This window comes from Pelophylax lessonae (assembly GCF_965119305.1).
Source record: "Pelophylax lessonae genome assembly, chromosome: 1".
Classification (NCBI taxonomy): Eukaryota; Metazoa; Chordata; class Amphibia; order Anura; family Ranidae; genus Pelophylax; species Pelophylax lessonae.
This window is the reverse complement of record NC_138768.1, coordinates 91,921,618-91,939,570: the sequence shown is the minus strand read 5'-3', so window position 1 is coordinate 91,939,570 and position 17,953 is coordinate 91,921,618. Positions and strand designations below refer to the sequence as shown.

Below are 17,953 nucleotides of genomic sequence, written 5' to 3'. Positions count from 1 at the left end.
TTATTGTTCACCGTTATGGGCACACCCAGACTTGCACACTGCTGCTCCTTTTGTCTGACACTGGAGAGCATAGGCAAAAGCCACAGAGCTGATCAGAGAGGCATTGTGGCAGGGCTGGCCCTACTATGGGTCCCTCTGGGTCCATTGGACCCAGGCAAAACATTGGGAGGGGCAGCAAACTGACGCCCAAGGTTTTTTTCCAGCAGGTTGCAGTTCGTGGTGCTTTGCGGGCAGCATTTCCCCATTTTATAATGCCGTCTGTAGCGCAAACTGATGAGTATAAGGAGGCAGAGCGTCTCCTCCTGGGAACGTCCCTGGCAGGATCGTGGTGTGTGCAATGACTTCAGACATTAGCGTGCTTTCAGCAGACACAGATGTGACAGGAGGACTGAGGACAGGCAGTGAGTGTTTGGTGGATTGGTCTGGTAGTGAGTTATGGAAGAAGATAACAGTATAAATATAATATTTTCTAAATGTTATATTTATATAAAATAATGGATGTGGGGGCTTTTTGGTGGGTGTGATATTTTGGGGAGTTGGGGGAGGAGCAGCATTTTATTCTTGGACCCAGGCAGCCCTGCATTGTGGTATGTGATCACTATAATGACCAATCACAGCGATCACAAATGTAAACCATAGTGTCTATAATGGAGAAGCATGCCCCTTCTTCTGACAATGGAGGAAGAAAGATTTAACAATTTAAAGTATAAGTTCACCTTTGCAGAAAATCTGTAAGGTGAATTCACACTGGACCCCCTCCCTTCCCATCCCCCCCTCCGATCTTGCTGTACCGGAGTCCCGCGATCACCCATTGACAGACATCGGGTCGCCGCTTCACTGGTCCAGGGATTTAGAATCCATGTGGCTTATTCGCCTATCTGTACCCATGTGGCTTATTCTCCTATCCGTAGGAGGCATTCTAATTTGTCAGTACTGTTACATGGAGGGCGCTGACCAATCAGAATCCGCCTAGCCCATCCTGCCAGTGCAGGAGAGAAAACCAGGAGGATTTCATATCCCTGGATCGGTAAGGCGATGTCCCGGTGCCTTACAGTGGGGGGTCGTGGGACTTTGATACAGCGGGACTGGGGGGGATGGGGAGGGGGTCCAGTGTAAGATAACCTTGCTATATTGAATGCGATTCCCAAGACCTTAGTAGTAGGTTTTAGCCTTCATCCCATGAAGAATTTGAAGGGGGTTTTTTGTACCTCAAGCCAGTGTATTGGGACTTTACGGTCTAATATAACATGTAGATTGGTTTAAAAAAAGTTTTTTTTTTAACCAATCTACATGTTATATTAGCCCATAAAGTCCCAATACACTGGCTTGAGGTACCAAAAACCCCCTTCAAAGTGTGAGATAACCTTACAGATTTTCTGTAAAGGTGAACTTACCCTTTAATCTATAAATTTCAGTGATACTAAACACTCTATTCAATTTACATTGTCCCTTCCATTTCTGTATGAGGATGATGCCACTGTAATTATTTTAAAATATTGAAAAAGACATCATGCAGCGCAATGACATCATCACGCACACACATGCGCCTTGACATCCTGACATTCGTGCATGCAAAAATACAAAAGAATAGGCCCAACGCCTGCACTGATGTCTTTTTTCAACCTCACAAACTATGTAACTATTTAGATGGGCACCTTAAAGACCACAACATACAGGGGTATACAATGTACGGTTAACAGCAAACACATCATAGGTTAAACTGGATGGACTGATGTACTTTTTAAACCTCACAAACTATGTAACTATTTTTTATATGCTGTCATCCAGTCTCCTAATTAAGGCAATGACAATTCACTTTGACGCACGTACGTGATGATGTCAGAGTGCGTGCATGATTGCGTTGCACGAGTGGCGGCCATATTGATTGCCCATGTTATAAATAGAGGAACCTATATTCAACTATATTTGCCAATGCTGTTGATCTCAATTTGTTTGGTGCACAATAAGTATTTTGATTTAAATGTACCGATTTCTGACGAAGCTCCATTGAGGAGCAAAACCTTTTGTTAGTTTATGCACCTTTTTTTTTTTTGTGGGTACATATAGTTTTTGTAGGATGGCGACCTAATACTCCAATTGCCCTATGGGCTAGTGGCGGAGGCATTTTAAGAGGATTCGGCATTTCCTTACCTCTTTAATTTATTATATATCTTTTTTTTTTTTTTTAGGATGGGGGGGGGGCGACTGGTAGAGGTGGGATTTTTGATAAATACAGACTGTGTCAACAGTTCTTTAACCCCATTATTTGTTTGTTGGCGTCTCCCCTGTGGTGCTGCATGTATTTATTGAGACTGGTGAATAAGGTTGTATTAAATAACTGCAGAGGAGTTGCTGGACTATTTTGGAAAATATAGTCAAGAGGTATCTTCATGGGATGCCCTGGTTTTATTATATGAGAGATACTTGCATCAATTATAGTACAGGGCTATCACTTTTTTTGATTTTGTTTTTAACTATCATTGCACCGCTTTTTTTGTGGCGCCACAACTTTTGGTTGAGACTGATTGATATGGATTCTTTAATCACCCAACTGGTTTTGGTAGTTTATGGAGTTTTGAGTCCAAATCCTAAAAGTTTTGGATTCAATAATTCCACCATTTTTTTAAATCCTAATAAACGTTAATGTCATTTGCCCTTCCCATGGCTTTGGTGCATGGATATGCACATCTCTGTTTCTGTTTAAGTAAAAGGTGAGCATTGTAGCTACAGCTTTTTTTTAATTTATTTTACCAAAGACTAAGCAACTTTTTTATTTTTTTTAATTTTAAAGTGAAGTTTGGGTTTAAATATCTCTAAAATAATCATCTTCAGGGAATGACTTTCTGACAAAATGAAAAATAACCTTCTACACATTGTAGAATTCCTCTCATTTTATCTGTTGTCAGTGATGGATTATATATCTAAAATTTTGCAAGGTAGGTTAAATTCACATTACATAAACACGCAGAAGTGCATGTGAATGCAGTCCAACAGAAGATTTTTTTTTTTTGTAGGTTTTTTTTTTGTGTTAGTGTCAACAGGTGCTAACAGAGGGGTCTAATTATTCCCTATTCAATCTAAAACTAAAAAAAAAATACCCCCCAAAAAAAAAAACCTTTTACATACATACACTCCAAGGAGAATCAGTTGCTTATATCTCTCTTAAAGTGGATGTAAACCTCATTCATGAAATTTGACCTGGGCATATATATCTGTAGTGTTTACTTATCTCTCTCCAAAGCCCTAAGTCCTGTGTCTTTCTGCTGCTCCGTTCCTCTGTTATCAGCATGATAACTTCTGACAAGTTCTTTGACACACGTAAAAGCAGCTGAAAATTTGTGTTGGTGTTGGTGCTTAGAGATAGATTAGCAGAGAGCTGGTCTATTCACAGCACAGCTCTGCATATTTCTTCCTTCCTCTACCTATGTGGATGGGGATTTGTGCCTCTCCTCCAATCAGCTGTCACACAGTGTATGCCAAGATTCCACACCTAGTGCTTGAACAGGAAGAATTCGAACAAGATATGCACTTTCTAAACAGCATAGAAAGCTGAAGACAGCAGATATACAAATACAACTTATGTAGGAGAAATTGTATGATTTCTGTGTATCTGAGGCTGTTCACTTCACTGGGTATATGTGAGGGTTTACATCCACTTTAAGGCAAACCACAGGTTTTCCTAAAAATACTTAGTGGAACTGCAGTCCCTTCATTCAGTTGTTTCCTCTATACCCTTATTACCTGCTAATATTTAGCATGTTGATTTAGGATGTTACTAAACCCATTAGCCTGCATTCACTATATCTGGTCTCCCACAATGCACAGAACATGGAAATGCAATCATTTTAGTAAATATAAACTGCTAAATACCTTTTCTCATCAACAGTATATAGCAGTTTTGTGCTTACGTATGGCCAGCTTAAAGTGATTGAAAAAAATGACCTTGTAAAACAACCCATTCAGTTTATAATAGAAATGAAAGTCAAAACGTTTCCTCTGTTCCCTCTGTTATCAGCTGCATAAGAGCTGGATGAAGAGAAGCAACAGCACACTGATCTTCCCAGTAAAAGGCTGTTTGGCAGCTGGGCTGAGGGGAGGGGGGGGGGTCAAGACAAGTCTGATCATAGGAGGAGAGCAGGCTGAGTTCCCAGCAGAGCTAGAGAACTGACCACACTGTGCTCTCCTGCTTAGTGTGGTCAGTTTTTGATAGGAAAGCAGAGGGATTGGCAGGAACACCAGGGATTTCACACGAAGCAATACAAAGAAAACATACTACTTTTTTAAATGTTTTACATAATTACATGGTATAGCAGCCAAATATTAGGAATATGAAATGTTGAGGTAACAAATACTTAAAAAAAAAAATCCTAAATATACAACCAAGAAAAATTTATACACGCCTTTTTTACACAAGTTTCACATAACCACTTGCTGACCACCCTTATAGCAGTTTTACTACTACAGGCGGCAGCTGTGCGCAGGATCACGTGTATATATGTGTGATCCCACACTTCCGCCTGCAGGGGGCGCACGCCGCTTCTACTGTGATCTGTGGGTGCCGAGCACTCAATGTCTGCCAGCACCTGCCAATTGTGAGGCAGAGACACAGAACAGAGCCCTGCCTATGTAAACAAGGCAGAGTTCTATTCTGACGGGGGAGGGATGGATTCTGTGTTCCTGCAAAGTAGGGACTCAAATCCATCTCTTCCCCTAGTAAAAGCAGCACACATAGTAAACACAAACACTGGCTAGGCAAACAGTTAACCGTTTGATCGCCCTAGATTTTTAACCTCTTCCCAGCCAGCGTTATTAGTACAGTGACAGTGCATATTTTTGGCACTGATCACTGTATTAGTGTCACTGGTTCCCGCAAAGTGTCAATGTCTGATTAAACACTGCAATATTGCAGTCCCGCTATGTCGCTGATCGCCTTTATTACTATTATAGAAAAAATAATAATTCCAGTATATATCCCATAGTTCCCGCAAAGAGTCAAAAGTGTCAGTTCGTGTCTGATTGTCCGCTGGAATATCACAGTCCCGCTAAAAGTTGCTGATCACGCCATTACTAGTTTAAAAAAGAAATAGTTCCAGTATATATCCCGTTGTTTGTAGATGCTATAACATTTTTGTAAACCAATCAATATACACTTATTGGGATTTTTTTTTTTTTTTTTTTTTTTTTACCAATAACGTAACAGAATATATATTGGCCTACATTTATGAAAACATTTTTTCTAAATTTTTTTAATGGACGTGTTTTACAGCAGAAAAGAAAAAGATTGTTTTTTCAAAATTGTTGGTTTTTTTTTTGTTTATAGCTCAAAAAATAAAAAACGTAGTCGTAATTAAATACCACCGCTCTATTTACGGAAAAGACAATTTTTTGTTTTTGGGTACAGCGTCACACGACCCCGCATTGTCAGTTAAAGTAATGATGTGCCGTATCGCAAAAAGTGGTCTGGTCATGAAGGTGGCAAATCTTCCACATGCCAAGGGATTAAAGGCATAAGGGTTGATTTACTAAAACTGGAGAGGGCAAAATCTGGTGCAGCTCTGTATGGTAGCCAATCAGCTTCTAACTTCAGCTTGATAAATTAAGCTTTGGCAAAATAAATAAATAAATCTGGAAATTGGTTATGCAGAGCTGCACCTGATTTTGCACCCCTAGTTTTAATAAATCAACCCCACTGTCTACCTTTTGCAGAAAATATTTATTGTACTTACAATTATAAAATAACAAATAGGAAAATACATTTAAAGGATAAGTCCAGGCAAAACCTAACTAACGCTAAACCTGCACTCTGCCACATTCTAATCCTAATCTATCTAACCCTGTAAAGCAAAAATCGCTGTACTTGATCGCTCGGTTTTCAGAGCTCTATGAGCAGAGAGCAGGTGGCTGTCCGTCACCAACTCTCTGCTCTGCCACCACCTCTGCCTGCTCACTGGAGTGCTGGGCTATGAAGGGGTGGGAGCTGCTAGCCTAGGCTCACAGCGATTTGCTGAGAGGCTGAGCCAGGTGCCTATCAGTGGCGGCTGGTGCTCGGTAATTTGGGGGGGGGGGCGGCAAACCAATGCGCATCCCCCCGATCGGTCGTCTGGTCATCGGGTCAGGCAGGCGACATATTCCTCCTCCCCCCCCCCTCTGCCTCCTTACCTTCTCACCTCCTTCCTCCTGTCGGGAGCCAGGGAGTGCTGGATGGCTGAGCTGCTGTCCAACCGCAGTGTGTCTTCTGCCTCTTCCTAGTCACTGGGCAGTAAGATCGCTTCTCTTTTCAGCCAATCAGGAAAGGGGTCTCACAACCCTCTTCCTGATTGGCTGGGAGGAGAGTCAGTGTGACAATAGCAAATAATCATTCGCTATTGTCACACAACTGGGTGGGCTCTGCCCCCCCCCCCCCCGAGCCCACTCTTTTCTGAAGCCTATTAGAGCCTATTTAAAAAAAAAATCCCCTATTGGAATCAATGCGTCCGGCGCCCTGCATGTAGATTAGGGGGCCCCTGCGCCCTCAGTGGACGGGCCGCCCCTGGTGCCTATCCACGGTTGTGGGCGGATCCTGACTTTATTGTTGCGATCTTGCCCCAGCCTGGACCAGCTCTGTGACATCAGCTGGCAGCGGGCTTCAGCCCACTGTCTGCTGAAAACAGGTCTCAGGAGTGCAGAACAAACTGAACTCCTGTGATCCACAGGAGAAGTACAGCCAAACCAGCTTTGGCTGTACTTCTCTTTTAATGAGCAAAATTTACATATTCTTATTTGCCAGATTTGCACCACTCATCCCTACTGACAGCTTTGAGGCTGGGTTCACACGTCTAGCTGCGGTTTGCAGTCCGGAGTCCGGTGTGTTTTTTTTCACCCGTTCGGGTGCAAATTTATTACTTTAATTCGCACCTAAACTGACCCAAAATTGCACAGGACTCTTTTTGGAAATGGCCTTTGGCCACCCCAGACATGTGTGAACCGACTTCATTGAGAGCCGGTCTGATTCTCATGTTATGCTAAATGGATGCGGTTAAAAACGCATTTGATTCGCATATATGTGAACTGAGTCCAAGAATTTGGATTTCCCATCATGGACTATTCCTGTGACACCACAGGACAAATCGTGTACACAGACAAATACAGACCTGATAGGGCTTCTAAACCATCATGACTATCCAAAACTAAAAAGAAAATAGTTTTGGCACTAAAGCCCCATACACACCTAGCGAATGTCGGGCGAACGATCGTCTTTTGTCCGGTGCTGTCCTGTCGGCTGAAAAGTGCAAAAGACTGCACAAAAAAGTGATGTCATGTGATGGTTAACTTTCCGTGTGTTTTTTCTTTTCTGAGCATGCCCAGTCTTGCTAATCTGCTGTTTGTCGGCCGAATTCTGTACTGACTGGTGAACAATCGGCCGTTCTGGTGACGGCCAACAAAAATTTCATAGCCTGCACACCCGATTCTGTTCGGCCGAAAAGTCTCTGTCGGTTGTCGGAAGCATCATACTAACAAGCCGACAATCGGCCGATCGTTCGGCGGCCGAATATTTACGGCCGACAATTGGTACGTGTGTACGGGGCTTAACTTGTAAACAGTGCTGACATCTAACCTGGACACATCATTTGTGCTCATTAGACAATTTAGAACCCTTTCCATGAATAAATCATGCATTTTTTTTTCCTCCAGCAAACCTCTAACTAGCGTGTGTGTGTGTACAGAATGTTCCTTCCTTTCTGTAGGTGGGCACTTCTTCTCATCAGCATGTCAGATCTGTGACAGCAAGTAAGAAAAGATTCATCTTTCCTGGTGCTGGTGGAAGGTTTGTGCAGTTGGGGGCTGTGTGTGCCGGGCTGGCTGTCAGTATGACGGTGTGAAGCGGGTGAGCCCAGACATTGCACGCTATATTGGAAAGTGTCACATCCTGGTTGGCATATTAGCTCGATCCTCTTCCTTAGAAAAGGAAGTACATGTGCTAATTGGTTGTATTTAGTGATTTCAACAGCTCCTCAGCCCTCCGTTTTTAAAACAATGTCCAGCGTTTTAATTAGATTGGAATTCTTTCATTGTTTTGGAAAAGTAGCAGTGGATAAAGTAGGGAACACCGCTCAATTCATTCTTTGCCCTTATATATTTTACAGCTGTGAGCTGATTATTAATTAAAATTAGGGGACTGCAATTTAGCGCTTTACCTATAGCAATGCTTGTTTGAATATTCATGATCACTTCATCACTCTCTCCAATAATACTACAAGCAGTCATTCTCACACATATTGCCCAGACATGGTCCACTGTTGTCACCATCAGGAACCCCCTCCTCTCTGAGAAATGTTATGCAGCCTTCACTGTGGTAGATGTAAACAGGAAGTGGCTGCAAGAAGCTGCTGGAGATCAGGTCATCATTTCCGCCCCGCAGTTCATTGGAGTTAAAAAAAAAAAAAATAGGTTGGTTTGGGTGGAAATGATTTCGGAGAACGCCCAAGCTCACCTCTACCCATGTTGGTGTTTGGGCCTAGTAATTGGTATGTTATAAGAGGTCACTTGCTCGCCTGCACCTGGAAACCCCACTCTGTTAACAGGGGCCTCCAGCAGAGCCTGGGTAAGTATCCAAGCTATGCAAAAAGATGGCAACCATCCCAATTTATAACTAGCCTTTGCAGTAAGGTGAACATAGAAAGGCTTTGCACATCACAAACAGACAAAGATTTCCCAGCGCACTTACCAGCTAGCCTGCAAAAAAAAACCTGACCCTGCCTAACAATTCACGTTAAAAACCAAGGGTTTAGTTGCACATGTTGTCAAATATGTGGAAGCCGCAATGCCAAAGTCAAGGCTCCTCTGTATACTGCCATCCCGATTCTATATTCAGCCTCCATTGTGCTCTTGCTGGTTGTCCAGAGTTTCCATGTGCCTTTGAGGAGTCGGCTCCCTCCAGACCAATCTGCCCTTTATTTATCCACTGCTATATATGTTCCAATGTGGAGATGCTCAAAAATAGTTAGGACCACAGTATACAGAGGAGCCTTGTCGTATACAGTGTTTTCAAATGTGTGCAAACAAATCCCTCTATTTTTAACATGAATTGTTAGTTTCAACTTGTTTTTGTTTTTTGCAGGCTAGCTGATAAGTGTTCAGGGAAGTTTTTGTCTGTAATGGATAAGTATGTATGCCTTGTGGGATGGGCTATGTGCAAGTAATGTACTGAATGGGCAAGTTGAAGGTGTTACTTTAATGCTACTTTGAGGAGCTCAGGGTGCTGCTAACTGGGGTGTAAGGTAGCGCCCTCCCCTGTTTGGCGTTGGGATTCCTCCTGCCGATCCCTATTTTACTACTGTGCTTGTAAGGTGATTCTGCTTTCATCCTCTTTCTGCATCGACTGGTTCTCTTTAAGCTCCTATATCGGTAACGATTTATTTTAGTAATTCTGTGTATGAGGTATGTCTAAAAAGTGATGGGTCCAATATATCAACAGCAAGGTGCATGTGCATGCACATGGCTATGAAGAGACGTGGTGAGAAGTGCCACCCAGCGTGGAGTACATGTGACAGTCAGGGTAAACCCGCTGTGGGCAGTCAAATGTAGTCAGTGTGAGAGGTAGGGTCACAGTGCAATGGAGCAACGAGTTAACATCAAGTTCTGCTACCAATTGGGGAAGACTACGACGGATGAAATGTTGGTGCAAGTGTTCGGGACGGAAGCCGTGAACAGAAAATGTTTATGACTGGTTCAAGTGCTTTAACAATGGAAAAGAAACGATTGAGGATGAGCCGTGTTTGGGTTGGCCGTTGGTAAGCAGAACCCCAGACATGATCGAGCGAGTGCAACAAATGCTGGCACAAGAGCTGTGACTAACTCTACGATTGATGGCGGAGGAATCGGGCACGAGCACAGACACGGTGCACACTATCGTCCGTGAAGATTTGGTTAAGCGGAAGATCTGTTCTCGGTGCTGCACAGGCAGACAAACTGAAAGCAAAACAGATGGAAACCTCTGAATATTTAAATACCATGTGTGACCAGGATCCATCTTTCCTGCAAACCATTGTCACCGGGGATGAGACCTGGTGCTACTAGTTCAATCCAGAATCCAAACGGCAATCGATGGAATGGCGTTCACTGTCTTCCTCATGACCTAAAAAGAGTCACCTCTGAAATCCAAGGTCAATGTTGATTGCCTTCTTCGACAACAATGGCATCGTCCAAAAGGAATTCGTTCCTACAGGTCAAACTGTGAACACCACATTCTACGAGGAAGTTTTTGAAACGATTGCTACAATGGATCCACCATGTTCAGCCAGAGTTGCACGGTACTGGACAGTGGATTTTGTTGCATGATAGCACGTTCCGTGTACACCAGTTTTTGGCTCAGCACGGCATACCTGTTCTCCGTCATCCACCATACTCCCCTGATCTGGCGCCTGCGGACTTTTCTGTTTCCTCGCCTGAAGAGCGTTTGACATGAATTTTACCGACATGGCGACCATCCAAGAATGTGTGACAGCAGTTCTGCAATTGATTCTTAAATAGACATTTGCTGACAGTTTCCAGAAGCTTTATGAACATTGCCATAAGTGTGTTGTGAAGGATGGCGATAAATTTGAAGGCCAATTAAGGTAATTTTTTACATCTTCTGTTTTGTTTGTTTTTTTATACCATTCACCAAACTTTTTAGACACGCCTCGTATTCTGTAAAATGCTACATATTAGTCATAGCTAAATAAATCTAGAAATATAACTTCGAATTTTCTTTGCTCTAGATGTTATAAACAAGACCCAGAGGCTTTCTTGTTTAGCCAGTAGTGGGAAATAAGGCAAAGCTTGCTAAATATACCTAAACTACTCTGAAACTCTTATATAACCCAGTTACCTTAGTCATATTAACAAATGTAGCAGAGGAAAGTAAGAATTTAGTGGAGAAACCTGGACAAGTATAAATCTTGTCGTTTTCTCTAGCTCCAGCTTTCCTAAAATGCACTTTGAAAACTTGCCAACCGTGACCTCTCTGTCCTCTTGTCAGATCAATTTATATGCTAGCCTGATCCGGAATCCCCATGCCAGCTACTCACGCACTATATTTAAATCTGTCTCCCCACCTACACATTGATCAATTATATATCGTGTCCATTTTCCTGAGTCACAGTGATGGGTAAAACCTTTCGTCATTGAGGGTGAATGTTTCATGTTTCTTTGTGTGCTGAAATTTATTTTTTTGCTTTATTTTCTCTGCCACAAGAGTAGATAACTGAATGTTACTAAAGTATCGCTTCTATCCTTAGCTATTGCCTTTTAACCCCTCCCCCTTACATTTGTAGCTCAAAAATGTACATTGCAAGGATTTTTTAGAACTCAATTGCTGATTCTTTAAACTGAAGCTCCAGGGAAAACAAAAACTCTCCCTTACAGTTGGGCTGGCCAGCACTTCAAGGGCTAAATGCACATGATTACAGTGCCTTGAAAAAGTATTCATATCCCTTGAAATTTTCCACACTTTGTCGTGTTACAACCAAAACAATAAATTTATTTTATTGGGATTTTATGTGATAGACCCACACAAAGTGGAACATAATTGTGAAGTGGATTGGAAATGATAAATGGTTTTCCAAATTGTTTTAAATATCTCTGAAAAGTGTGGCGTGCATTTGTATTTAGCCCCCCTGAGAGCCGGTTCACATAGGCGCGACCCCACTTGCCGGGGCGACCTGTGAAGCGGCCGGCACGGACTTCATATCATTGAAGTCAATGCAGGTTGCTCCAGGTCGCCCCAAAGAAGCTCAGGACCCTTTTTCTAAGTCGGAGCGACTTGTGTCGCTCCTATTAGAACGGGTCCTGTGCTACTCTATGGCAGGCGACCCACGGCGACTTGTCAGGCGACCACGTCGCCTGACAAGTCGCCCCAGTGTGAATGGGGTCTGAGTCAATACTTTGTAGAACCACCTTTCGCTGCAATTACAGCTGCAAGACTTTTTGGGTATATCTCTACCAGCTTTGTACATCTAAAGAGTGAAGTTTTTGCTCATTTTTCTTTGCAAAATCTTTGCAAGCTCTGTCAGATTGGATGGAGAGCGTCTGTGAACAGCAATTTCCAAGTCCTGCCACAGATTCTCAACTGGATTTACATCTGAACTTTGATTGGGCCATTCTAACATGTGAATGTGCTTTGATCTAAACCATTTCATTGTAGCTCTGGCTGTATGTTTAGGGTCATTGTCCTGCTGGGAGGTGAACCTTCGCCCCAGTCTCAAGTCTTTTGCAGACTCGAACAGGTTTTCTTCTAAGATTACCCTGTTTTTGGCCCCATCCAGTTTTCCTGTCCCTGCTGAAGAAAAGCATCTCCACTGACTCCACAACATGATGCTACCACCACGTTTCATGATGGGGATGGGGTGTTCAAGGTTATGTGCAGTGTACAGTGTTTTCCGCCACACATAGTGTTCAGAGCACCTTCTTCCACATGTTTGCTGTGCCCATACCTCACAACTTTTTGAGATGGGAACGAGGGACACCTATTAGCAAAAGTATGTAGGCATAGAACACACCCCCCTGTCATGCCCCCTAAAGGAGAATTAAACAAAAAAATTAGTTAAACCCACAAGTGTGTTTTTTTTTTTTGTTAACACTACTATTTATACTACACTTTTTATTGGCTTTTAAAATTTACAAATGCAGTCATTTAGAAATTAGATGAAAGGTTTAGCACTGGGAAACACTTTTTGAAATATAAATAGTGCATTTTATATACAACTATTTAGATCAGAACAAAATGAGGGACAAATGGGGAGGAATGAGGGACAGAGGGACTTTGTTCCAAATCAGGGACAGTCCCTCAAAATCAGGGACAGTTGGGAGCTATGCTGTGTCCCCCCACATGGCTTCTCGCAACTGCAAACAGGACTACTTATAGCTTTCTTTCAACAGTGGCTTTCTTCTTGCCACTTATCCATAAAGGCCAGATTTTTGGAGTGCACAACTAATAGTTGTCCTGTGAACAGATTCTTCCACCTGAGCTGTGGATCTTTGCAACTCCTGAAGAGCTAACCCCATTTAGTCTACAGCCGTCCGGCATGTGAACCAGCAGCATTCTTTCTGGCTCTGAGGAAGGGGGTTCGCCCCTGAAACGCGTCAGCCTAGCCACAGCAGCCCCATGCGACCATCTGCATGTCCATTCGTTACATTTGGGACCTGGCTACCTTGGAGATTGTATATGCTATTTTGATGTGTGTTGTATCACACCAGCTTTGTGAGTACTTTGTACATCTTTTAATATTTTAAATAAATGGTTTTATGGTAATGCACTAGGTCGGTGCGCCCCTCTTTTTTCTTTTTTGTCTTTTCTACCAGTTGGCTCTGGATACTCTTGATCCTGAAGGGAGCAGCAAGACCGATAGCGCTTTCAACATCTGAGTTTGTAGTGCACCTCTTTTTACTCCATCAAGATTCTACTCGAGCGCAGGAGATTTGGTCTTACTACTCCTGAAGAGTTGCCATGGGCCTCTTGTCTGCTTCTCTAATTAATGCTCTCCTTGCCTGGCCTGTCAGTTTAGGTGGACGGCCATGTCTTGGTAGGTTTGCAGTTATGCCATACGCTTTCAATTTTCATATGATTGATTGGACAGTGCTCAGTAAGATGTTCAAAGCTTGGGATATTTTTTTATAACCTAACCCTGCTTTAAACTTTATCCCTGACCTGTCTGGTGTATTCTTTGGTCTTCATGATGATGTTTGTCCACGAAGGCAAGTGGTTCCAATAGATTTTAGTAAGGGGTATCGGAGTAAAGGGGGCTGAATACAAATGCATGCCACACTTTTAGGATATTTATTTGTAAACAAATTTTGAAAACCATTTATCATTTTATTTCCACTTCACAATTATGTGCTTTGTGTTGGTCTATTACATAAAATCCCAATAACATACATTTATTATTATTATTATTATTATTATACAGGATTTATATAGCGCCAACAGTTTGCGCAGCGCTTTACAATGTGAAGGAAGACAATACAGTTACAATACAGTTCAAAACAGGAGGAACTAGAGGGCCCTGCTCGTTAGAGCTTACAATCTAGAAGGGAGGGTCAAGTGAAACAAAAGGCAATAACCGTGGGGGATGGGTTGATGGAGAAAAAGGAGGTACATTTGTTAGGGGTTGGTAGGATAAGCTTCTCTGAAAAGGAGGGTTTTCAGAGATCGCCTAAAAGCTAATAGAGTGGGGGATAATCGGACAGATAAGGGTAAGGAGTTCCATAGGATTGGAGAGGCTCTGGAAAAGTCCTGGAGGCGAGCATGGGAGGAGGTGATGAGTGAGCTAGAGAGCAGGAGGTTTTGAGAGGAACGAAGAGAGCGATTAGGTTGGTATTTTGAGATGAGGCTGGTGATGTAGCTGGGGGCTAGGCTGTGGATTGCTTTGTAAGATGTTGTAAGTGTTTTGAATTTAATTCGTTGGGTGAGCAGAAGCCAGTGGAGGGCTTGATAGAGAGGAGCAGCGGACACTGAGCGATTGGTGAGGTGGATGAGTCTGGCGGCAGCATTCATGATGGATTGAAGGGGGGATAGCCTGTGTAAAGGTAAGCCAATGAGAAGGGAATTGCAGTAGTCGAGGCGCGAGATGACCAGGGAGTGAACTAGGAGTTTTGTTGTGTCTTTGGTTAGAAAGGGGCGTATTTTGGAGATGTTGCGGAGGCTGAGGCGGCAAGATTTGGACAGCGATTGGATGTGGGGTTTGAAGGAGAGTTCAGAGTCCAGGACAACACCTAAGACCTTGGCATGTGGGGATGGGCTGATGGTAATGCCATTGATATTGACGGAGAAATCAGGGGAAGGGGCACGAGGTGGAGGAAAAATTATAAGCTCGGTTTTGGATGAATTGAGTTTGAGGAAGTGGTGAGACATCCAGACCGATATATCTGATAGTAAATTAGTGATACGTGAGGAGACTGAGGGAGAGAGCTGAGGAGTGGATAGGTAGATTTGGGTATCGTCAGCGTAGAGGTGGTATTGGAAGCCGTGGGAGGCTATCAACTGACCTAGAGAGGAGGTGTAGATTGAAAATAGGAGGGGTCCAAGAACAGAGCCTTGGGGAACTCCAACAGAGAAGGGAAGAGGAGAGGAGGAAGTAGAATTGTAGGTAACGCTAAAGGTGCGGTTATTTATGGTTATAACATGACAAAATGTTGAAAATATCAAGGGGTATGAATACTTTTCTCTATCGCTCATTGACAGACGTAGTCTTCTTGATTCTCAAGAGCTGGGTTATGTTGTCTCCGCAGGAGTAGGACTAGGCAGAAAGACAAAACGTTCTGGCTCCACCTTAGGGGCAGTCCCTGAGGGTATATCCTCCCTCTCTCTGCTACAGGGAATCAGTTTTTTTCTGTCTAGTCAGGAGTAAGGACCTAAGTTCCTTGCTGGGATCTTTTGGTCCTGGCAAGACTTTTTTTTCTTTAAGAAAAAGACATTTTTTAGGTAGTTTTCTCCAGTGTTTTTTTCCTGTGAGATCTTCAAGCAAAAATGCCGGACTGGGCGACACTTGTGGTCACCCCAGCCGGCCTACGAGCGCGCGCAGACCATGGCATTGCGCTTGGTCGGCCGCGACATATTCAAGTAAGTATGCGGGGCCGGGCGACGGGCTGGATGATGAGATCCAGTGGTCACCCCGGTTTCTGCCTACGAGCGCGTGCAGACCAGAGCTCCGCGCTGGGTCGGCCGCGACGGAGTCCCAGTGGAGGGACTGACCTTGCGAGTTAAAAGTCTCGCTTGGATGCCAGGTACCAGAGAGTCGAGGCGTCCGGAGTGGTCCACAAACCCCCACCCCGGTGGAGAGGGTATTGTGAAGAGAGGGTGCCTGTCGGTTCGGTATGGTGAGTAAACGTTCCCTTTTTTCCTCGTTATGAGGCAGTATGTATTATGGGCCCCTCCATATATGGTCAGTATATATCTCATACTTACAAGTCCCCCTTGTAATACAGCATGTGTTTGTGGGAAGTGGACTTGGTTTAAGAGCTAACACTCTACCCAGCAGACTGTAACATTACAGCAGACATAGGAGGTATAATCCTACCTTATGTGTAGTGTATCTTCTGTAGATCCATATATCGCCTCTTAGCAGAGATGCAGGTGGATGTGCTGGAAAAACTATTTCGGCGGTCCGCCGCCATTTTTGCTGTAGACCGAATGCATGTATGTCCTCAGGTCACGCCGGCCGCCATGTTTTTGGAGTCTTGTGTCTCTTCTATGGGGGCGACCATGTTTTGTGAGCCCAGCTACCTCGTGGAGAGCTGGGAACGCCGGAAGGCGTACACAGGGGGCGGAGCCACGCCTTCTACCCGGGAAAAAGCAAACAGCTCCTTCCAGTCTGTGTAAGACAGACGCTGACTGCAGTTGGTTGGAAACTGCACTGCATCAGTTGGTGAGCCTTGGGGGTCCCTCTCTCTCTCTGTGGGATCGAGAAGCAGGTACTCTGAGGGGCGCTATTGCGCTAGGGGGAGACACAAAAAAAAAAAAAAAAAAAAAAAGAAAAAGTTTTTTTGTTTTGCTGGCAAAGGTGTCCTGTATTAACATGGACCCTGCCACTCATGTATCTCCTCCGGATCCCCTCGAGGGGTCTGCGGGATCCTCCAGCACCCCATTGACAATTGAATCATTGTCAGCTATTATGTAAACTTTTGTGTCCCGGGTGGAAGTGGCTTGTCAGGGACAGGGCGCAAGAAAGCGACCCCCGCCTAACCCCATATTATCTGAAACCTCGGATTCAGATTCTGAGCCCATTTCTGCAGTTGCAGGTACTTCATCTGGGATTGGTGTCTCGGGTCCTGTCTCTTCAGACAGTGAGGAGGATGTTTCGGCATCCGCCATAGCCCGAGAGGAAGCGTTGGTAAACGCACTCATTGTATCTGTTCAAGAGACCTTAAGGTTACAGGGTATTCCATCGGAAATAGCTGAAACTGAAATCCCTTTTGGGACTAAAAAACGCATCAAAGTGGCGAAGGTTTTTCCATTGCCCAAATGTTTTGGCAATCCAATCGAAGAAGAATGGCGTCTGCCAAAACGCACTTTTACTATTTCTAAACGCATTGACAGGCGTTATCCGTTTGAGGAAACCCTTATTAAGAAATGGACAGAACCACCTGTGGTGGATTCACCAATTGCTAGACTGAATAAAGCCACGGTTATTCCTTTAGAAGACGCTCTGTCTTTTAAAGATCCAGTGGATCGCAAGATAGAAGCTATGTCTCGCACCATGTTTTCCTTGATTGGATCAGCTTTCAGACCTATAATAGCTATTGGTCTGGTTTCGCAGGCTGTAACTGAATGGACCAAGTGGTTACGCCGGGACTTAGAAGAGGTCCCTCAGGCGGTATCAGATTTGTTGGAACAAATGATACAAGGGTTACAGTTTGTGTGTGATGCGGCGTTAGACGCCACTCCATTATTGGCGCGGGCATCAGTCTCAGCAGTGGTTCTCAGGCGTACACTGTGGCTAAAAGGTTGGTTAGCCGACCAAGGTTCCAAAAAAGCATTGGCTAATATCCCCTTTTCAGGAGAGCGTCTATTTGGAGCCAACTTAGATGAGATCATTAAAGATCTCATGGGTGAAAAAACTAAGTCCTCCAAAGCTCCTGCAGGAGGCGTCAGGGGTCGTTGGTCGGGCAAGCAAAAGCCCGCCCCCTCCAGACCTGAAGATAAACCATCCAAAGCCTGAAGGTGCGCCCCCACCCATAACTGGGGTGGGGGGACGTCTTCGCCGGTTCCCAGATCCATGGCTTTCCAGAATCCCGGACAAATGGGTTTGCGAAGTCATAAGGTCAGGGTACAAGATCGAGTTTCGATCTCTCCCACCGGCGCGATTCTTCCCTTCCAATATCCGACTATCCTCAGATCGTTTAGAAGATCTGCGGAGAGCAGTCACAGATTTACTACAACAAGGAGTGGTAGTCCACGTTCCTTGGACAGAACGGTTTCAAGGGTTTTATTCAAACC

At 44.0% G+C, this 17,953-nt stretch overlaps 1 protein-coding gene across 2 annotated transcripts in view; it reads left to right on the top strand.

Moving 5' to 3' along the window:
* The window catches only part of HCN1 (hyperpolarization activated cyclic nucleotide gated potassium channel 1), a 716,856-nt gene that overhangs the window by 224,180 nt on the left and 474,723 nt on the right, over window positions 1–17,953 (top strand). The window lies entirely within an intron of this gene.